Source organism: Triturus cristatus, chromosome 8 (genome assembly GCF_964204655.1).
Source record: "Triturus cristatus chromosome 8, aTriCri1.1, whole genome shotgun sequence".
Lineage (NCBI taxonomy): Eukaryota > Metazoa > Chordata > Amphibia > Caudata > Salamandridae > Triturus > Triturus cristatus.
In genome coordinates, this window is record NC_140591.1 from 803,536,146 (window position 1) to 803,558,379 (window position 22,234).

A 22,234-nucleotide genomic window follows, 5' to 3' on the forward strand; every position below is an offset into this window, starting at 1 on the left:
TAAGGCAAAAAGCTGCATATAATGATATAACAAAAATTAGAGACGTCAATGGGGTTTTGCAAGAAACGAGAGAAGGGGTTCTGGGGGCGTTTCAAAACTTTTATCAATCCCTCTATAAACCTCCGTCTACTGAGATTTTAGACTATGATGGGAAGGATTATTTGTCGGGTATTCCAACCACAGGACTTACCGAAGCACAGGCAATATGTTTAAGGGCCCCAATAACGTGGGAGGAAGTTGAAAGAGCTATATTAGCATTAGCTCTGGGCAAAGCAATGGGTCCGGATCAAATCCCTTTGGAGTTCTATCGTACCTTTAGGAATATGCTAAAAAATTAATTATTGCTAGTGTGCCAACAAGCTTTTTTGGGTAATTCTCCGGCTTCTTGGTCAATGGCCACTATAGTAATTTTTTTGAAGAAAGGGAAGCTAGATACGGATATGGGATCTTATAGACCTATATCCCTCCTTAACGCGGATAGCAAAATTTACTCCAAAATTATTGCAAACAGATTAAAAATTCTTATGCCTCTACTGGTATCTAAGAGACAACATGGATTTATTTCACGGCGTGATACGACAGATCATATTAAGAGGATTATTTCTTTATTAGATTGGGCGCAAGCTACGAGTTCTTCTGTCGCAGTAGCTTTATTGGACGCTGAAAAAGCGTTTGACCGGGTATGTTGGAAATTTTTGTGGTCAACTTTAGTTTGGAAGGGCTTTCCGGTGGAATTTATTAAGGCTATTCAGGCTTTATATAAAAATCCAAAAGCAGCGCTTCGTATAGCAGGCCAACTCTCTGGTAATATCATAATCACTAGGGGGACAAGGCAAGGCTGTCCTACATCGCCTCTGCTATTTGCTTTGTATATCGAGCCATTTTTAAGTAGCCTGGATGATAATGCTGGAATAAAACCAGTTTGTATACATGACATAGCTTACAAGGTTTTTGCATATGCAGACGATATAGCTATTGTTACCTCAGATATTAAGTCTGCCCTCCCCAAGTTAATACAAGCTTCGGAGTGTTTTGGTAGGTACTCTGGATATAAGCTTAACGTTGCTAAGACCCAACTGCTTCACTCAGAGTTTGGACGCCCACAAGATATGCATTTCGAGGCGGAATCTATATATCTTGGAATAAAAATAACTGCTGATATCGACAAAATTGTTCAAATAAACACTGATACTGTAATTGCCTCTGCTAACAAAACCTTAGAGAAATTGGATAACCTTCATTTATCACTATATGGTCGCAGTAACGTTTTGAAAATGCTTATTTTTCCAAAGTTTTTGTACTTATTTAGAACTATCCCACTCTTATTCTCTATGTCCATATTTAATCGGATTGAAAGAATGTGTTCCAGGTTTCTCTGGAGCTATCATAGATCTAGAAGAGCTTTAAAAAAATGTACTTTACCTAGAGATAGAGGGGGTTGGGCAATTCCTAATTTTCAATTATATTATTGGTCCATTTGTTTACAGAATATGGGTGTCTAATTGTCTAAAGAAATTTATTTGGATGAGGCAATAAGACCTTCAATCTATGAGATGCTACTGGGACAGGAAGCTCGTCAATGTTTAGTTCGCATTATTGAACCGAGTTATTATAAGAAAACCAAATTTAAAATTGTTTTAACCGTTTTTGAGATCTGGAAGAAAATTAAAAGAAAAATTGGATTTACTACTAATTTAAACTATTATACACCTTTAATTAATTGCCCTTTGTTACCAGATATCTTTAAAGACCCTATTATGCATAGATGGCATCGGGCTGGCATAAGTCAACTGGGTGATTTGATGGAGGGTCAACATATAGCGTCTTTTTTGTCTTTACAACAAAAATATGGTCTCTCACGATTAGAATTCTTTAAGTTTTTACAAGTTCGGAGTTTTTTAGATAGAAATTGTTCTGAAAATCAAAATGTGTTTCAGAAGGTCAAAATTATTGAAGCACTTCGGAAACGACCAAGAATTGGCCATATCTATCAATTGTTGATGGCGAATTATCAAGATGACATACCGATGCTGGAAGATAAATGGATAAAGAAATTTAATGTGCAAAGACTTGACATGCATAGAGTTATAGAAATTTCTCTTAAAACGCTTTATAATGGATCATTAATGAGTCAACATTTTATGCCCATGTATGATTTATACTATACACCTGCTAAACTAACGAGATGGGCACCAGGTAAAGTGAACAAGTGTAACCGTTGTGATTTAAACGCTGCAGACACGATACATATGTTTTTTTTGTGTCCAAAGTTAAGTCAATTTATTAGAGACATAGAGAATTTCTTGTCAAACTATTTAGGTGTCCAAACACAAATATCAGCAGAACGTGTTATTTTGGGTGTACAAACTAGCAGCGTTTGTTTAAGAACTGATTTGGAGGATAGATTTTTATTTATATGCATTTCAATCTTTCGTTGCTGTATCACTACGCACTGGCTGGATGTTGAACCACCCGTCTTTAGCTACTGGCGAGCTAAATTACTGTCTGTTTATCATTTGGAAACTGCTGTTTATAAAACAAAGGGCAAGAATAGAAGGGCACTTGGGTTAAAATTATGGTCTCCAGTTCTCAATTGGCTATGAATAGAATTTTACGTTTCTGTATTGGTTACGTTGTGATCTATTTGATGATGTAACTAATTGGCTCACACTTAATATAATGTTTGTGTCCTGGCTTTTTGATGATATAAAAATCAATAAAGATTTTTTTTTTTTTTTAAAAGGCTTGGATTAGGATGTTCCAAGATCTGCAGACGTTTATGGACACTTCTTCTCTGAAGGACTGCAATGGGGATATGTCAAGCTTGGTTCCATAGGGTACTTTGTCAGTGTTACATGAGGGTGTTGACAGAAGTTCACCCTCCATTTGGCAGGTTTGTTTGTGTGGAAGATGAAGTCTATCTTATGGCCTCCATGGGTCGGACTGTAGTAGATATCTGTTATTACTGTTTCAAGGTGATCTTTGAGGACGTTATGCTTGAATTTTTTGTGGCAAGTTTGGAAAGGTTGATTGGAAATTTGATGCAGAATGAATTGGGGCTGTGCCTTTCCATAAAGACATTGCGATGGGAGAATGATGAGAATTCAGGGTGAACTGGGCTATCGGACTTTGAGAAAATAGGCCACTGATGCTAGCATGGGGTTGTATAAATATGGTACCGTGTAGGCAGGAGGTATCCAATGTGCACATACAGTCATCGTGCTGGCTGGTAAAGAATGTCAGCCTTATAAATGCGGGGCAGGCAGAGTCATCTTGAAAACAGATGTCAGGGTACATGCTAAAAAACATGGTAGACGTTGAAAAACATAACGCAAACAATCACTGACAGCAGTCTACCCTAATAAATAATATGAGCACAAGGAGCTAATATAGGTGTAGTTTATTACTAGGATCAAGTGAAATTTCCAGACCGGCGGCTTAATATTCCAGAATTTCTGTAATTTTGTGGTAAGCTTCTAACGTGAAATTCCAGAAATTATGCTATTAAGAAATGTCATGTTAGTCAGTCACACAGCTTTATTCGATCTTTTTAAAATGGATCATAAAAGCACAAGTTATCAACACAATATATACACATATATTCACATTTAAAATAAGAATTAAACAGTTGCAGTGATCTGGGTAAATTCATATAAAAACGTTTATGAAAAAATCAGTTCAGAATTTAAAATTAATTAATTAGTTGTTGCTACTAAAATGTCATCCCATCTTTTTCCTCTTCCTAAGAAAAGCCCGCAAAAATGAGGCAACAGAACAGCATACAAATGGATTCAGTAGAGTTTTTAAAAAGTACATGGCCTCCCGGAAATGTCATGTTGTTATGTGCTGTTTGCTGCACAAAATATTGCACATGGACGCAACGTGAACAACTAGAAACAGGCAGCTGCTGTTTGTGGTGCTTGAGTTGTTTGCATTACTTTATAGTGTGAAATGCAACACTGTACTGAAAACGAATGCAAGGACACCTTTAATGCTCAAATATAGTCCTACATGCCGGGTTTGCATTTTACATAATTTTGCGTAGCTTTCCTGAAATTTCACGTAAGAAATGCAAACGCAAAACACATGAATTTCACACACCTATTTCTAACCCTGGAAACACACATAAACTACTACTTGAGTAGTATTACTAGCCCAATATGCCTGAATAGAATGTTCACATGCTATTCTTTGTAATTCGCTAAAATGTCAGAAATATAGTCCAAACATAAAAGTACATTGCTCTGGTAGATGTCCAACCCCTGTTAGCCCTGCTTGATGAATCCACCCCCTTGTGAGAAGGATTCAACAAGGTTATGCTTCTGCAATATTTTCAAAACAAGATAGTTGAACTATGTGACTTTGTATTGAAAGCAAAGTCCCAAAGTTAATGCCCATACACTTATTTTCCGAAGTAAGAATAATGAATGTTATAACTAATTTAATAAATAAGTGCACAACTCACTTTATGAGTAGAGAAATTAGTAAATACAGTGAAAAGCTTTGTTGGAATAATGTAAAAAGTTGGAAAATGCAAACGTTTTAACCCTACACCACAGCACATTGTGAACATTCCAGTTGCTCATTTATAAGAGGCTTGTACAAGAGTGGGCTATAGCATATGGGGTGTTGTACAATGAATAATAAATATCTATCAGTAAAAAATTTGTAAATTCCATTGCTTGAATATAGATATAAACTTAAAATTACAAACATAATTTGGCACTGTCACACTCATAAGACTCCCAGGGTGCAAAGGAAATCATTTGGAATGTCCTCCATACAGCTCAGCAGAAATAAAAAACACAAAACACCACCAAATCCAAAAGAAACATTCATAACTGGTGAACTGGAATTTCCACCAGGTCTAACACTGTACTCTCTAATTAATTAATTGATGACAAATAATCCAATACTGTATTATAAGTGTAAGTGATAATACTATTGATGTTATCAGAATTCATAGCAGACCATGAACAAAAGTAATGGTTTTATATAAAAAATATATGAAATTCCCTTTTTCTTTCATTGCATGGCTCTCAAAACAAATAGAACAACATTAACGTGTCTGCTAAATATGTCTGTTCTTTCGATGCATTTGGACAAAAAAGCCCTTTAAAAAACATATGTTTTATGCCTCTTCCTTCCTTTCTTTCTTTCTTTCCCTTCCTTTCTTTTGCCTTTTTGTTTTATCTTTAATTTTGGATTTTTTTATCATATTATATGATGTATTTCAAACTGTCACATTTCCCTGTTTATATCCAATAAACTTCTCTTTAAACTTAAAAAACATATGTGACAAGTGCCCATTTGGCTGAAACAAAAATCACAAGTTATTAGCCTTATTCCTGACCACTGGGCCACAAATGTGCGAAAGACAAGGATGAACCGAGGAGATGGAAGGTTGTGTATTGTAGCTTCACAAATAACTCGGGAGAGAGAGAGCTGTCAGAGAATTTCAATTTATCTCACTTGTACATAATCAAAAAGTCTTCATCGCTCTGACAAAAAAGAAAAGAGACAGAAAGCTTCCCTCCCAGAGCGTGAAGAAAGGTCAGAACAGCTTGCCCTCATTGTCGAGATTGTAAAAGGTTGACACACAAGCTCAAGGGACACAGCAAAACAAATTAGAAAGCTACACTGATAGCTGGGAGAGCATACTGCTTACACTACACAGTTACTGGCAATTTATTTCTTTGCTATGCTCATTCTCAAAGTCCATGGGACCAAGAGGTATTGTAGGACACCTCGAAAATTGAATTAAGTTACAATTATAAAAACAACTAGGGGGCATATCATCAACGGCCAGCGATAATTATCGCTGGCCGTGTGTATTGTGCAAAATCCTAACACCGCCTATCGCCGGATTCTATTGCCCGGTTAGCGCACTATCAGCAACGCACATCGCTGAGGCGATAGAAATCCTGGAAATAGCGGCGATAGGCGTCAATATCGATGGATTACCTGCCAGGAAAAACTGCTCTAGAGAAAAACATTGCTGATAGGGAGATGTGGACTTAGCATAACAGTCCACCTCCCATGATACACATGGCTAACACTGAAAATTAGTAGGTGTTAGAAACCGGCCATGTAGCCGGTTAGCGCTAGTTTTATTGTCGCTAGGCCGGTTAGCGATTTGATTGATGATAGGGAGAACGCCTGTTAGCGATTAATATCACTGTAGTTCACACGGGAACGCCTGCCTCGCATCTCATTAGCGATGCGAGGCGTGGAAATAAGATTATGGGCGCTAAGGCATGGATTCACGCGTTAGCGTGTCCATGCTGATAGGGCGTTAACATTATCGCCGCTTTTCGCCCGAAAACGGACGCAAAAGCGGCGACAATGTTAATGCCGGCCCTTGATGATATGCCCCTAGGTTAGTGAAATGAACTGAGCGAAACCCTCTATCACATTATGAACAACTGATATTTAAAAATATGCCGGTCACCCAAAATTATTTTGGGCTTATTTTCCTGATAAACAATGTAAAATGTGAAGTCTTAAAGAGACATAAATATGCTGTAGGATATGTTATGCAAAGGTTTTTTTAGCAGTCTACATAATTGTCTATGGAAATTTCACAATTTATCATAAAAATTAAACTTTTTCGCTTTGTTATATTTATTCGAAAATAGCGGATTTTGTGATGAATCGTGTCACATATATCCTTGTTTAAAACTAAAAATGATTTTGCAGAATATAAACTTAGCAGAGTACAGTGTTATTTGTCGAATCTACAACACTACTGTACACAGAACAGCTCTGCAAAATGAGCAAAAATGCACATACATTTTCCAGCATGGGCTGAAGCAACTGACTTGAATAGCACTTCACGAGTGGTTTTGGCTTGGCTGACTTCTATAACACAAGCATTTACAATGCAATGGTCTCGGCATTGGTAAAGTTAGAGCTATTGGCATTGCTCATGACATTATTTTTATTTATGTTTTTGTTTTTAAAACATTTAAATAAACGGCATTGTCATGAGCCATGCCAATAGCTCTAACTTTAACAATGCCGAGACCGTTGCATTGTAAATGCTTGTTATTATTAAGTGCTGCTCTGGTTCTGATCCAGACTTGTCTCAATGAATTGTGATTTTATAGCTTTTATTGCTGAATGAAATGTTTGTTTTATCATTGTTCTACTGATCTTGCTGTGTTTTATAGATTTTATCTGAAATAAACAATGAGTTGATAAAACAAATATTCAGCGATAGTGAATTGTGTTTTCAATGATGTTATTTGGTAGCAAGGCAGCAACTCACTAATATTACTGCACCCAATATCCGTGACACCTTTCTGTTTCCCATATGTGAGGTCCTGTTTTGATTTAAAATAAACTGTTTATGTATCTTGCATGAAACAATAAAACCAATTTTATCGCTGCAAAATATCTGTAATATACGCTCACACATCACACACATTAAAAAGAAATGAAAGAAAACAAAATTTACAACAATCTGTTTAAGAATTATTCAAGGTAATCAGGGCAAGACTGTGCAGAACAGATCTGACTCTATCGGTGGGGTTGGGGCTCTGAAAGCCTGGGCCCTGGGCCAAGGCACACTTTGCCCCTGTCTTAAAACGTCTCTGCCTGGTTGCTCCTCAAAACATTGGCCCCAGTAAAGTGGGCTCTGTGGAGGGTGGTATGTATTTCTTTCACCCCCACAGCGGAAACTCAAATAAAGTACACAATGCGCATGAACTAACAACAGCAGAGAACAGCCCTGTGTTAGCACGCTGATCTTTACAGTTGATGGATATGTCAGAAGCAAGGTTCAAATTCGAAGGAACCAATCCCCAACCAGGTTTAGCATTTAGCAAGGCATTTACAGCAACGGCAAACCTCTTGCATCTTGACTCACTGTGAGTGAAGCAGTGTGTATTCTTTTCAGCACCTATCAGAGTTTCATTTATTCATACAACAAACAGCAAGAAAGAAAATCGCCCGTTTGCCGGAATCAGGCACACGTGGGTTGTGGAAAGGGGCTGGTGTTTTGTTCTGTTATCTTAGGAGCAGGGAGCCTGTCTCCAGACTGTGGAAACCCCTCATGATGGAAGGTCTGCGACAAGGAAGTAAAGCTGGAGTAATCAACGGACCAGTAAATTATCAAAATATTTTAAAAAAATAACCGGGCGCAGAGGAAGTAGAATTTATGCTAAGAGAGACCATGTCAGATATGGCTCTGTGCATTCATTAATTAACGTGTGGAAACATTATGCTTGAACTGGTAGATAAATAGGACGTACAAAGTGTGCTGGTTTACTATGACAGCAATCGGGTGCTCCTCTGCGCCAAACCAAAGGTTTCCCGAAAGATGCTCGAATGCCGAAAATAGTGTTTTCTCACCTCTTTGAAAGAATTCATAAAATTGCGCACAATGCCATGGTAGAGTGCTCCTTTCCTAATCTAGCATTAGCAGGAAGCAACATGCAGCTGTTTGTCGGCCTTATCTCGGAGAACAGCGCGCGCTGATTTGTTCACTTCTTTTTCACTGGTGAGTGAAGACGTGTCAGAGGAAAGCTCGTGGTGTAGACTTGGAAACGGTCTCAAAAGCTGATGAGTGACGACATGCACGCTGAGGGCCTTGAAGCCTGAGTACTGCTGATGAGCAATCAGTAACTGTGGTGTGGGGTTTGACTAATCTTTTTGGATCGCCCCTGTGGTCGAAAGCAAAGGCATTTCTGCCTCTCTCCGTTTGTAACAAACAGCGAGCAGCATCCGGGTCCTCACGCAGAGGCCTCCTATGCTCAAGAGAACCCTCGCAGAGGCAGTGCGTAACAAGTAGCTTCAACGCGTCTCACAGGAATAATTTATTTTGTATTTGTACCTAGAAGTGGAGTTAAGAATATTCGCTGGAGAGAGTCGGTCTTTTTACGAACAATGAGATCAGGTGAGGGAGCAACGCCGGGACACCACCGCCTTTCTCCGAGGCAGAGAAGAACTGCCTCGGAGAAACGCAGCCTCGGTTTCGGATTCGGGGGCGTGTTTCTTTTTCTCTCCTCTTGCCATTGGCTGGAGGAGAGAAAAACACGCCCTGCGAAAAGCAACGAAAAAACACGCCCCCCGATCCGAAAAGGACGGGGCTTCAACGGAGTGACTGGACCTCTTCTCCAGTGGCTGGCCAGCATTTAAGAGGCCAGCCAATGGAGAACAGGAGAGAAGAGGGGCGGGTGCAAGCCCCTCTTCTCAAAGTCACTCAAAGTCATTAAATCTCGGAGCGAGACTGCGCAAGCGCAGCCATCGCTAGCCGAGACTGCGCAAGCGCAGCCATCGCTAGCCGAGACCTAAAAAACGAATGGGCGAACTGAAACTTTGCAAAAACAACGCGAAGGGTGAAAATCAACAACTTTGCAATATGTTGTGCATCCCTAATTTGATAGATTTAAGAGCGATGCACCTAAATAGTCTTACACAGCCCAAAAAGTATTATTCAAAAGTTAAAATCATTGCTCTTGGGTTTTCTACGAATATTTATGGCCTACGGCTAAAGCCCGTTTTGCACTTTGCCAACATGCTGATACTTGTCACAGGCAGTTCCAGCACATCATTTATTCCACGAGCATAATTTATTCCATGTGCACATACAAACATAATTGTATAGAGCAGTGTTATTATGGAAACCAGCTTGCATACGCTTTAGTTTAGTTGCGTAAACCCTTTGTGAATATGAGGCAATTAAAGGTATTGCATAATATGGTAGGCTTTATGGGACTATGCATCGTCTCTTTCACTGTGCTACCTAATTTGGGGTAAAGAGTCATAAATAATTTTTACTTAAGATTTAGGGGATGAATGTAATGCCTTATGGGGAAAGGGTGTCCTGTATTAAATAGTATTAAATATAAACGATAATCTTCCATTATGTTGCATGATAAAAGTCAGGTGACACAGTTATGCTAGACATCATGGGCCCAATTCACAAAGCTATAGGTGTCTCTATCGCTCACTTGGCTGTGCAAACGCCTTCATTTATGATTGCACATTTCCTGAATTACAGAAACAGGAATGGTGTGATATTTACTTATTTATTCATTTATATGTCTTATATATGCTTTCATTAACATTTTGTTACTACACAACACCAACATCATATATACTATAGACTGTTATTCTCTTTCCAAGCGTTGTTGCTCCGAACAATATTAAACATAGTACTTAAATAGGCTGGTCAATCTCACAAGTAGCACAAATTTACCTGTGGGATTAGGCACCACAGATTTGTTTTGTGTGTCTGAGGACCACGAAGAGCTCAAAGAGTGTTGCAGATGAAAACAAACCTCCCACAGTAGATAATGGCATATTATTTGTCGAGTATATCTAAACAACTACACGGAGCATGTTGTTAGACAGTAGCGGCTCCTCGAGGGAGTGCTGCGGGGCGGTGGGGCGGGGAAAGAGCATGGTGGGGGGAAGTAAACTCCGGCATGCGGCCAAATGGGCATTGCAGTGTGAGCAATGTAATTTGTTTTATTTATTTATTTCTTTACATACCTCAGTTCGGCCGTATGCCGGAGTTTACTACCCCCCACCCGGCCCCAGCCGCGGTCGGTAGTAGGAGTACCTGCAGGGCGGTGACGTGGGGAGAGGGAGGGGCAGGGTGGGGGGTAGTAAACTATGGATTACGGAGGTTTACAGGTAAGTTAACATATAAATTAATAAAACAAATTTCGTTGCGTGGACTGCCTCCCCAAATGCGATGCAGTGCACGTAACGTACCTGTAAACCTCCGTAATCCATAGTTTACTACCCCCCACCCTGCCCCTCCCTCTCCCCACGTCACCGCCTTGCAGGTACTCCTACTACCGACCGCAGGTGCCCGGCCCCAACCCTGCCCCGCCCACCGCCCCGTAGCACTCCCTCTAAGAGCCGCTACTGCAAATGGACCAAAGGAATGGTGTGAATTTTCATACATGAACATGATTTACCACACAGAAATCTTCTCTAGTATGCTGCAATAACAGGAAAGCTAAGCTTGTAGTGGATTTGTGAATAGATTTACATATGAAAGTTGGTGAATACCCAAAATGTGCAATTTCTTTTTTCAACCCAGTAAACTGTTTCTTGCACGAGGAAATCCATTTCCAGGGTGGAATTTGGGAGAGAAAAACACACAAAATATTTCCCCCCTGGAGAATCAAAAAAGAAACGTTGCCAAGCGCAAATGCATTACAGGGAGGGTACTTCGCATGCAGAAATATTCACCTACACCTTTGGTAGTTTTCACAGAATTCTTTGAGTTCCAGCAAATTTAGAAATGTACTCAAAATGTTGTAGTAATCATACGTGTACAAATCTGCCATTCCCTACTTTTCTTAAGTGATCCAGAGTCAATGCATGCTTGTGTTTTCCATCATAGGGGCGATTAATTTGGGTTTTCTTTATTAGCATACATTTTGTGCACATCAAGGGTATATGAAGACCAGAGTTCCTGTTGACATTTAGATTTAGCACACAATATATTAGTATCACTATGGAACACCTTGTATTTAACATTATATTCCCTACTGCAAAGATCTCAACTATCATTTCCTTGAGTTTGTCTGACCTAGAATAATAGCCTCATACACACAAAATGTGTTGGATGGATGCTTGCGATAAGTCTAACCACTTGCAATTGCTTGAGTAGCCATCCAACCCATTGTTCTTTTGCCCACCATGCTAGTTCCGATTGGACCCAGCCATATTCAAATCAGTCTTGATCCTGCTCGAATAGAAATAGTCTAGCATGACCTGCAGAGAAAGGGCCTCTGTGAACCAGAACACAAGCAACCCTAGACTGGGTTCACCCTGATTGAGGCTCTTCATTTGGGTGTAAGTTAGTTCCAGTGGCACAGGGAACAAGGGTCCTGCGCCTGGGCATACCCTTGGCCACTTAGTGTGTTATCTCAAACTCACAAAAGGTGATGATAGGATGTTTGCAATAAATCTAACCACTGGCAATCGCTCAGGGTAGCATTCCAAATCATCATTCTCTTGCCCGCCATGCCACATCAGATTAGACCCAGCCATATGCAAATCAGTATTGACTCTGATCCAATAGAAACAACCTAGTCCAAATTACCAAACCACTTTCTCTCTGAACCAGAACAGAAGCAATCCAAATCCAGTTTCCCCCTGATTGGGGCTCTTCAGTCAGGTGTAGCTTGGTTACAAGGCGGAATGAGCAAGGTACCCCTGGCCACTTACGGCAATACATCAACAAGACAAAAAATGATGGTAGGATAATTGCAGTTTGCTTCCTCCCATGACATCATAGGAACTGTAAGCACAAAGACAAAGTTACAAAGCTCACGTATGAGAAAAGCTGAAGTACTAGAATTTTTTTAGACTTCTGTAGAAAGGCAATCTGAGCCTATTGACTTTCCTCTATTTAAACTCAACTAAATACCCTTATGCTTCTCATGAAAAATCTTTTGGATTTGGAATTTGATTTGGCCAGTACTCAATAGTGGTAATGAAAGGGCATCAAGGTAGGCAGATATTTGAAGTTGTGCGATCTCAATTTCTTTTTGCTACAGGTTCTCGTAACTTCCAAAGAGGATGATGGCATACCGTTCAGATCTTCAGCCCAGTAGCTGGTCTTTTACTCATTTGGGGGCATATTATAAAGCCAGGCGATAAAATTATCGCCGCTTTAGCGGCAGAAAACTGCCGCTAAAACGGCGATAATGGGCTTGATAATATGCTCTATGGAATTCCAATTGAAGCCTATGTTAGATGTGAAGGACATCTAACATGGGCTTCAATTGGAATTCCATAGAGTATATTATCAAGCCCATTATCGTCGTTTTAGCGGCAGTTTTCTGTCGCTAAAGCGGCGATAATTTTATCGCCTGGCTTGATAATAAGCCCCCAAGTTACTTTTATTTCCAGACTTACCAAAATGTACTTCTTCCAGGAGTCAAAGGACCAAACTCCAGCTATTTCTCAAACTTTCAGAAATTTTTTATCTAGCAGATGGTCTACTTTTTACTCAATTTTGTCAAGACCTATTTGCCTCAACACTACAACCATATTGATTAAAAATATGTGGAAGCCATCTTTTCTCGTTCAGTAAGGTGTCCACAGTCTTTTTTCCATGTTGTTGATTTTGGCTGAATATTCAAATTTAAATATGCATCACCTAAATGTAGCTTGATTTCTAATAATTCTTCACTGCCTTTTGTGTTCTGAAGAATAGAATTCTTCACTTCTTTCTTTAACTCTGTCAGTTAATTATTAGTCCTGAAGTAAACATATGTATCTCTGAAAGTTCTCTGATAGGTATAAACTGCAAGTTAGACATGTAATCCTTGGAATGTGGAGCACTTGTGCAGGAGGATATTTTAAACTCTTACTAATAAAAGAGTTATCTGGAATAATGTTTCTGTTTAAAAGAGCAGAATGTATATGCAGGTTAGCAAACAAATCTAAGCAAAACCAAAGGGGATGATGGACAGAGTGTTGAACATTGCAAGCTCTCACCCCCAGTCAACTGATCTGGGTTTAATCCATCATAATTCTTTAGCTCACTCAGCCACCCCAGTTCAGACATGGCCATATGCAAATTAGTCTGGCCCTGCGTCTCATGGGAACAGTCCAGCCCAAACTGCCAAGCCATGTCTTCCCTGGACCGGAAACAAGCATCCTGGGACCGGTTTTTGGCTAATCAGCCGTCATCAGCCAGGCTAGCTTGAATCCAGTGGCAAAGTGAGCAAGGGACCCACGTCTGGCCATACCCTGCCAACTTAGGGCAAACAAAGCAAAACCAAAGGGGATGACGGACAGAGAGTTGAACATTGCAAGCCCTCACTCCCAGTCAACTGATCTGGGTTTAATCCATCATCATTCTTTAGCTCACTCCGCCACCCCAGTTCAGACATGGCCATATGCGAATCAGTCTGACCCTGTGCCTCATGGGAACAGTCCAGCCCGAACTGCCAAGCCATGTCTTCCCTGGACCGGAAACAAGCATCCTAGGACCGGTTTCTGGCTAATCAGCCATCATCAGCCAGGCTAGCTTGAATCCAGTGGCAAAGTGAGCAAGGGACCCACGTCTGGGCATACCCTGCCAACTTAGGGCGAACAAAGCAAAACCAAAGGGGATGATGGATGAGTGTTGAACATTACAAGCACTCACCCCCAGTCAACTGATCTGGGTTTAATCCATCATCATTCTTTGGCTCACTCCGCCACCCCAGTTCAGACATGGCCATATGCAAATCAGTCTGACCCTGTGCCTCATGGGAACAGTCCTAATGAATGATGATGGATTAAACCCAGATCAGTTGACTGGGGGTGAGTGCTTGCAATGTTCAACACTCCGTCCATCATCCCCTTCGGTTTTCCTAGCAAACAAATTTAGACATAGCAAAATGCCTCGCTCCATGAGGTCTAATTGTGGACTGTACACCAGGAAAATGGAGGCATGGAAGTGCTTGTGGCAGTAGCAGTGGAAGGAGTTGAGGTATGTAGGCACGTAGGTATACGTCCTTTCCCAAAGACGAAGGTACAGGTTTGTCTTCTGCTTTGGGTTCAGTAGGTTGCAGTAAAAACTGCAATGGCAGATGCCCTGCATGCATCAGTTAATGGAGTTGGCATCACGAGGAGAGGGTGCAATTTCAGTGCTTGAGTTACTGTACCATGCTTATTCCAGTCCTTAGTCCATCATTTTATGCTCGTGGTGAAGATGAGGCAAAATAAGCAACACACAATGAAGATAATAATGAAGACCTTTTAAATATGGTTAAATAGAGAGAGGTGAACTGCAACACTGAGAGAACTGTTTCCCCCCGACAGAGGTACTGAACAGCACACTTACCAGAGAAATAACAATTTAACTGCCTCTTTATACAGCACAGTAACATTTGAAAGAGCTAGATAGGTTTTCCACATATGGGCATGCCTCTAGCATGTAGGACTTCACACTTAGGAAAACAAATAAGTAAGGGGTGGAATGGTTGACTTAATTTGATCACTGACAATTACTTTGGCCGCATTCCAATCCATCATTTTTTCTTAAAAGAGGCTGCAACATTTAGATGGTTTTTACATATTCATGCTCACTTGTATGTGAAATGATCATTGTGAGGAGTGGCCCCTCCCCAAATTTTGGATTAATGTTTGTAATTGTTTGCAACACAACTGGTAATTCCTCTTGATGGATTTTATATTGATTTTTCCACAATCTGCTTGAGCTTAGTTCTTATAGACATTTTAGCTCTGATAAATATTATATGTTTTATTTTTTAACTACAATTATGATGTTTGTATGATGTGCTTCTGTGTATATTTCTTCCAAAAAGCTTTTAATGTATGATGTAAGCTGTGAATGATCATATATTGATCGAATAAAGTACTACTACTACTATTGCTACTCATGCTCACTGTGGCATAATACTGAAGTGGCCCTCACTGATGAGATCAACAAAGTCGAAACTGGAATTTTATTGCTTGTGATCTCATCAAGAGGGGACATGTCCTGGCAGTTCAGACTAGAATATTTACGCTGGAGCAGGACCAAGTCTTTTTTATTAGATGGCTCGTCTATGTCTGGAGTAGATTTACTCACATGGAAATTCTGCCATAATGGTGGATTTGTTTTGTGAGCAAATCACATGTATGAGGGCACACGTCTACCATTCTTGATTCTGCAAAAACAGAAATAGGATATGCACAAGCACTGAAGGGGTGCCAGTAACAGACAAACTGTTATCTTTTTAACAGTCCTGTCCAGGATGTTGACCATAGTAGAGGCTTAAGCAATTATTTAGGAAGTATACAGTCCATACAATGTAATTTTAATGCCTACAGCGCAAGATGGCAGAAACAATCACATTTTATATGGGGGAACTCCCATAAAGCATGTTTGCAGTATATTCAACACAAACAAAAGCAGTAAGTCTTCACCACAGCTTCACCCAATTGTGCAAAGAAGAACTAACAGCCTAACAATCTGGGAAATGTGCCAGGAAAAACTTCTAACCTACAAAAAAATCGAAGTATTTGAAATAACAACTAGTCTGAAAAGTAAATGAACAGATGAGAATATTTTAAATTAAATAAAAAGTGAATTTGAATAGATTCATGAGTTTTGATGAACAAACTCTTCCCTTTGCAGATGCCTGTTCAATCAAAATTCATGAATTTAGTCTGAATAAAAGACAATGATATTCTATAACGTGGTACTTGTTATTACAATTGAAAATCATGCCTAAAACCTCATGCATTTCTGCTGACTAGCCATTTCATCCATTTGCCAATTATGTAATAAATATCTGTTTAGCAATGTGCCAAGAATCAACACTGAGGATAAGAGTTATCTGTGAATAACAGTAATATAAAAATCTCCCATATTAATCTATTTATCCTCCATTTTCAATAACTTAGATCTATTTATTAATATAGATATTAAACATTTTGTTCTTCAGGGTTTTTATTCACAAGAGCGGTTTATAAACTTTTACAGCCTCTTGTGAGAAAGTGCCATCTTTCTTGCATGGTATGCCCCCACGTTTTGCTGAATTGCTGATGTACTTTGACTGAGTGTGCCCTGGGCTCCTGCCAATCAGGTACCCAGGGCCTGTGTTCCTTCCCTAAAACTGCATTGAAGCCTAAACCCAATTGGCATCTCTGGCCACATGTCAGCCCCTGGTAAATGGTACCCTAGGTACCCAGGGCCCTGTGACCAGAGAAGGCCCCTAAGGGCTGCAGCACTTATTGTGCCACCCTTAGAGGCCCTGTACCCTGACACACACACACTGCATTTGCAGGCTGAGTGTCTTGGTGCAGAACAAACCAGAGAGTCGACATGGCACACATCTCTGTGTGCCATGCCCACAAAACACACTGCCCTGGCATTCCTCAGTCACCCCTCTAGCTGGGTGCCCTATGCCAGTGGTGTGGGTACAGGTGGCTGAGCCCTGTACCCCTACAGTACCCAGGTCCATTCCTGGGCACTGTAAGTGCAGTGCTGCCATTAAGAGTATAGGGTGCTGGGAGATCGTCATCACGAACTCCACAGCACCATAATGGCTGCACTGAAGACTGAGAAGTTTGATATCAAACTTCTCAGCACATTAAACCGACACTGATGCCAGTGTGGGATTTAATGTAAAATGCACGACAGAGGGCATCTTAGAGATGCCCCCTGAACCTAACCAACAACCAGCGTCCTGACTGAGAGGCTGCCTAGGCTGCCACCCAGCAGACATGTTGCTGGACCCCTGGGTAGAGAGCCATCCACTCTCGTTGGTCTGCAACAATGCACGTCCTGGACGAGGTGCTAGGTCTCCTCCCCCAGGATGGGCAGGGGAAGCTTCAAAGGCCTGCCGCCTTTCTGAGCTTCTCCAGGCCACTTGCTGTACTCAGCCACTGGTCCCTACCGGTTCTGACCCCCACTCTGGCGGGAAGATCAGCGGGAAAACCTAAGTGAGGAAAGGGGGAGTGCCAGCCTCTGCCAACCCCACCCCTCAGGTGGGGGAGGCGAGGTGAAGCACAACTCCGAGCTCTCGCCATCTTGAGGATGGGGATCCCTACCCAATAAGGACTAGGCTCCTGCCCCCCTCCCACTGGAGAATGGTAGGATAGGGGGTGTACCCACCCCAGGGAAGGGACCCATTGGCCTCTGACCTTCACCTACCTATAACGCCCCTAAATTTAGTATTTAGGGGCACCCTGAACCTTCGTTCCCCAGATCCCGATTCCGAAACTACCAAGAAGAACAAGAAGAAAGAAGACCTGCCGTGCAGCTGCTAAGAAGAGGACTACACCAACTGACTTGGCCCCAGCCCTACAGGAATGTCGACCCTCGAACCTGCTGCTTCTAAATCCCGGCATCTCCAGCGGTCAGCAACCTCGAAAACCCTGGAGGACCTGACTGCCTTGCTCCTCTAAAAGACTGGGACTCTCACGAGCAGTGGTTCTGCTCAAACAAGCAACAACCCCAGGTGCCAAGCCAGGAACCGCAAATCCAGCAAACTCTGCACCCGCCGAGCCCGGCCTGTGCCTGAGTGAACAAAGACCACAAGGACATCCCCCCGGTGACTGTGACCAAGAATCCAGCACCCAAGGACCCACCTCGACGCTCCTGATGAAGCCTGCAGCCTCACAACCAGGGACCCCCCCAACCGTGACCAGCTGAGGGTAAGATGTCCCGATGCCAATAGACACCCCTGCACCCGGCGCCCTGCAGCCCCCTGTGCCCAGCTCCTGGGTGCCTACCTAACCTACAGCTCCCCCACTTACCTCTCGAAGTGGTGGTCGCACCTGCCCTGTGTAAGTGACCAGGAGCTCAGCACCCACAGTCGTGTGGCCTGCCTTCAAGCAGCCACCAACCAAAGGCCCCCTGCCCGCCATAGGCTAACATTGGGCCTACTCTCTCTGCACCCGGCTGCCCCTGTGCCGCTGAGGGTGTAACAACTGTACCTATCTGACCCTGGGAGACCCCTGAGTCTATGCCCAGAACCTTAACTCTTCCAGTCGAATACTTACCTGAAAGCCGATAACTCACTTTTTCTCCATAGGGTAACATTGACTGGTTTTCACTTGGAATTTCTTCTAAGTGTTGAGTTTTGAAACTTTTAAATATTCACTAAAAATCACCTGATCAACGAAAACGAAATTACTCACCTGTTATCAGGAGAGATCCCAGTGCTGGATCTTTGTGCCCAGCACTGACCATACAAAGCAATTACAACTGTGATTACCGATAACCAAACTTTCCTCCATAGGATAACATTGACTGGTTTTTGCCAGCAAATTCTTGTGTCGATTTTTGAAACATACAAATATTCCTTAAAAATCGCCTGTGTAACAAAAACAATTTCTTTCAACTGTTTACAGGAAATGCATCAGGGCTGATTCCAGGATCCAGCCCTGAGTAAGAAAAACCTATGCAAAGTAATTAATATTGCGTTTAATTTAAAATTCCCTTTGAGCTCAATGTTATAATTGTGTTTAACTTGTGTTGCCTATTGCAACAACTGTAACTATTGCATTTAAAAGTCTATTGCTTATTGAAAGTATTTAACTAAAGCATCTCATTCTGAGAAAGTATTTTGATACCTACTTGTGGTTCTAAAATAAAACAACTATATATTTTTATATACAAAACAATTGGCCTAGAGTTCAGTTCTTGAGTGTGTGTGAGACCATTTGCTGACTGAGTGTGTACAACAAATGCTTTACACTGTCCTTTGATACTGCCTTACTGCTCGACCAAGCTACCACTTTAGAGACTTAGGGGCAGATTTATGTTGCACTTGCGCCACTTTTGCGCCGCCGTTGCGTCACTTTTGTGACGCAGCAGCGGCGCAAATCGTGCGCCATGGTGCGGGGTATTTACAACGTGACGCATCTGGGAGATGCGTCACGTTGTAAAGCCCTGCGCCACATGTAGGCGTTCCAGGGCAGGTGGGGGCGTTCCGGCGCAGGAACGCCTCCTAAAAGTGGCTGAGTGAAATCTACAAGATTTCACTCAGTCACTTTTAGGCCCATGCTGCGTCAAAACCCTGCGCCTGCTTGAAGCAGGCGTAAGGATTGACGCAGCATTGTACAGATAGGGCCCCCCAGAACATTGCTGGAGCTGCGTCGCGCTTGCGACGCAACTCCAGCAATGCGCCACTTTTACGGCACAGATGCGTCACGCATCTGTGCCGTTTTTGCCCCATGGTGCGCCGCATTATAAATGCGGCGCATCCATGGTGGCGCAGCTGTGGCGCATAATAATTGGCGCATCCCTGCTGATATGCAGGGATGCGCCAGTTAACATAAATCTGCCCCTAAGGTTATATCTAACTTTAGCCTCTGTCAAACCTCTGGGGACTGTGGAATCTGTGCACACTGAACCTTACTTTGGTGCAGTATATACAGAGCCACTTTCTTACACCTCTCTAACATTTCTCAGAACTTGGTTGTAAAAGAAATTTCATCGTAAATCTGTTAATTCACATTGTATAAAATAACATCAAGTGCTAAATAAAACATTAAATCAATATGTGCTTTTATAGTTGTAAGATGTGGGACACATCAAGCCCTTTTCTAATTCGCTGTCGTGGTAAGTGCACGCAGTCTTTGGAAAGATAGGCAAAAATGCCTGCTGTTCTTGCAAGATCCTGAGTATTATGGGGCAGATTTATGTTAACTGGCGCATCCCTGCATATCAGCAGGGATGCGCCAACTATTATGCGCCACAGCTGCGCCACCATGGATGCGCCGCATTTATAATGCGGCGCACCATGGGGCAAAAACGGCACAGATGCGTGACGCATCTGTGCCGTAAAAGTGGCGCATTGCTGGAGTTGCGTCGCAAGCGCGACGCAGCTCCAGCAATGTTCTGGGGGGCCCTATCTGTACAATGCTGCGTCAATCCTTACGCCTGCTTCAAGCAGGCGCAGGGTTTTGACACAGCATGGGCCTAAAAGTGACTGAGTGAAATCTTGTAGATTTCACTCAGCCACTTTTAGGAGGCGTTCCTGCGCCAGAACGCCCCCACCTGCCCTGGAACGCCTACATGTGGCGCAGGGCTTTACAACGTGACGCATCTCCCAGATGCGTCACGTTGTAAATACCCCGCACCATGGCTCAGGATTTGCGCCGCTGCTGCGTCACAAAAGTGACGCAACGGCGGCGCAAAAGTGGCGCAAGTGCAACATAAATCTGCCCCCATGTTTGTAATGTTGTACTATCCTTTTGCAGCACTCACAATTTTGTTACAGTTTGCCATAAGAGGGGCTTTTTTGAGTGGAAAATAGTATGGTATATGCTCACATGGATAGCAAATAACCTACACAAGTCAATCAAAAACATGGTTCCAATCAGGGAAAAAAGGAATTCTTTATTGACAATGCTTGACTACTTCCTACACATCGTAGAGGTATAACATATCAATATTGTCCTAGAATGTTTGTGTTTACCTGCATTTTGTCACACAAGGTGTAAATGCTGATTAATTTGCCTTACCGTGTCTTCTACACTCAGTTGATCAAGTGCGACCCTGCTGGGACAATACAGCAGAGGTGGGAACTAGCAAAAGACATCTGCCAAAGTGTTAATCATCTAGGTTGAGTGTGGGGACCCGCAGCTATAGGATAAGGGAAGAGTTTGTGGGTATCAGCAGAGCTGAATGGGACAGGGCACTGTTTGCAGGTATCAGGAGAGGTGAATGGGACAGGGCACTGTTTGCAGGTATCAGGAGAGGTGAATGGGACAGGGCACTGTTTGCAGGTATCAGGAGAGGTGAATGGGACAGGGCACTGTTTGCAGGTATCAGGAGAGGTGAATGGGACAGGGCACTGTTTCCAGGTATCAGGAGAGCTGAATGGGACAGGGCACTGTTTGCAGGTATCAGGAGAGGTGAATGGGACAGGGCACTGTTTGCTGGTATCAGGAGATGTGAATGGGACAGGGCACTGTTTGCAGGTATCAGGAGAGGTGAATGGGACAGGGCACTGTTTGCAGGTATCAGGAGATGTGAATGGGACAGGGCACTGTTTGCAGGTATCAGCAGAGCTGAATGGGACAGGGCACTGTTTGCAAGTATCAAGAGAGGTGAATGGGACAGGACAGCAACAGACAAAAGGGTAGTAAAAAGGAATTTTTTAGAAAAACTGTATTTTTAAATATTTATTTACAACAGAGTAAGAACGTGTTGAAATTAAATGCTGTTTTTAAATGTTCTAGTTTTTATACTGTAGCACTCGGACAAGACAAAGGCATCTCTTTTTTTTCCTTCAAACAAAATTAGGAAAACCTATTCCAGCACATGTAATAATCGAAATGGTTATCATGAGATATACGTTATGAACATTAACTTTGTATTCTGTGTATCTTCCTTAACAGTTCTTACTGCTTCTCTGCATTCACAATCATTGTTTCCAGCTGGTAAAACAAAAAAAGAACAGGGTGTCAAGTAAAAAAGATAACTTTTAAATGAGCACATATTAAAAAATTACCACACTCAGACTCTTTATGCAGGAAGACATGGGTGACTGAACCTGTCTTCGCTCTCAATGATAACCATGTATATTAGTAGGTAAGCTTTGCCACTGTCTCCCTTCATCCAGCAACACCAACTACCAAATGATCCCAGGAGCAGATGTAAAGTCCCCTGAAGATATCTTGAGTATGTAAAGAAACTGAGTATCATAGACAATCGCTGATCAATAGAAAAAAGTACTGCAAACACTGGCGGGGCAGTATTAAAAATACTTGAAGTTGCCAACTGCATGCTCTTGCGATGCCTTTA

General features: G+C 42.0%; 1 long non-coding RNA gene across 1 annotated transcript in view; it reads right to left on the reverse strand.

The window, feature by feature from the left end:
• Positions 1 to 20,890: 20,890 nt before the first annotated feature.
• LOC146805103 (uncharacterized) overlaps positions 20,891 to 22,234 on the reverse strand; it is a 50,310-nt gene continuing 48,966 nt past the window's right edge. Inside the window, exon 3 of the long non-coding RNA XR_014967424.1 lies at positions 20,891 to 21,867. This is a non-coding gene — a long non-coding RNA (uncharacterized LOC146805103). The remainder of the gene's footprint in view (positions 21,868 to 22,234) is intronic.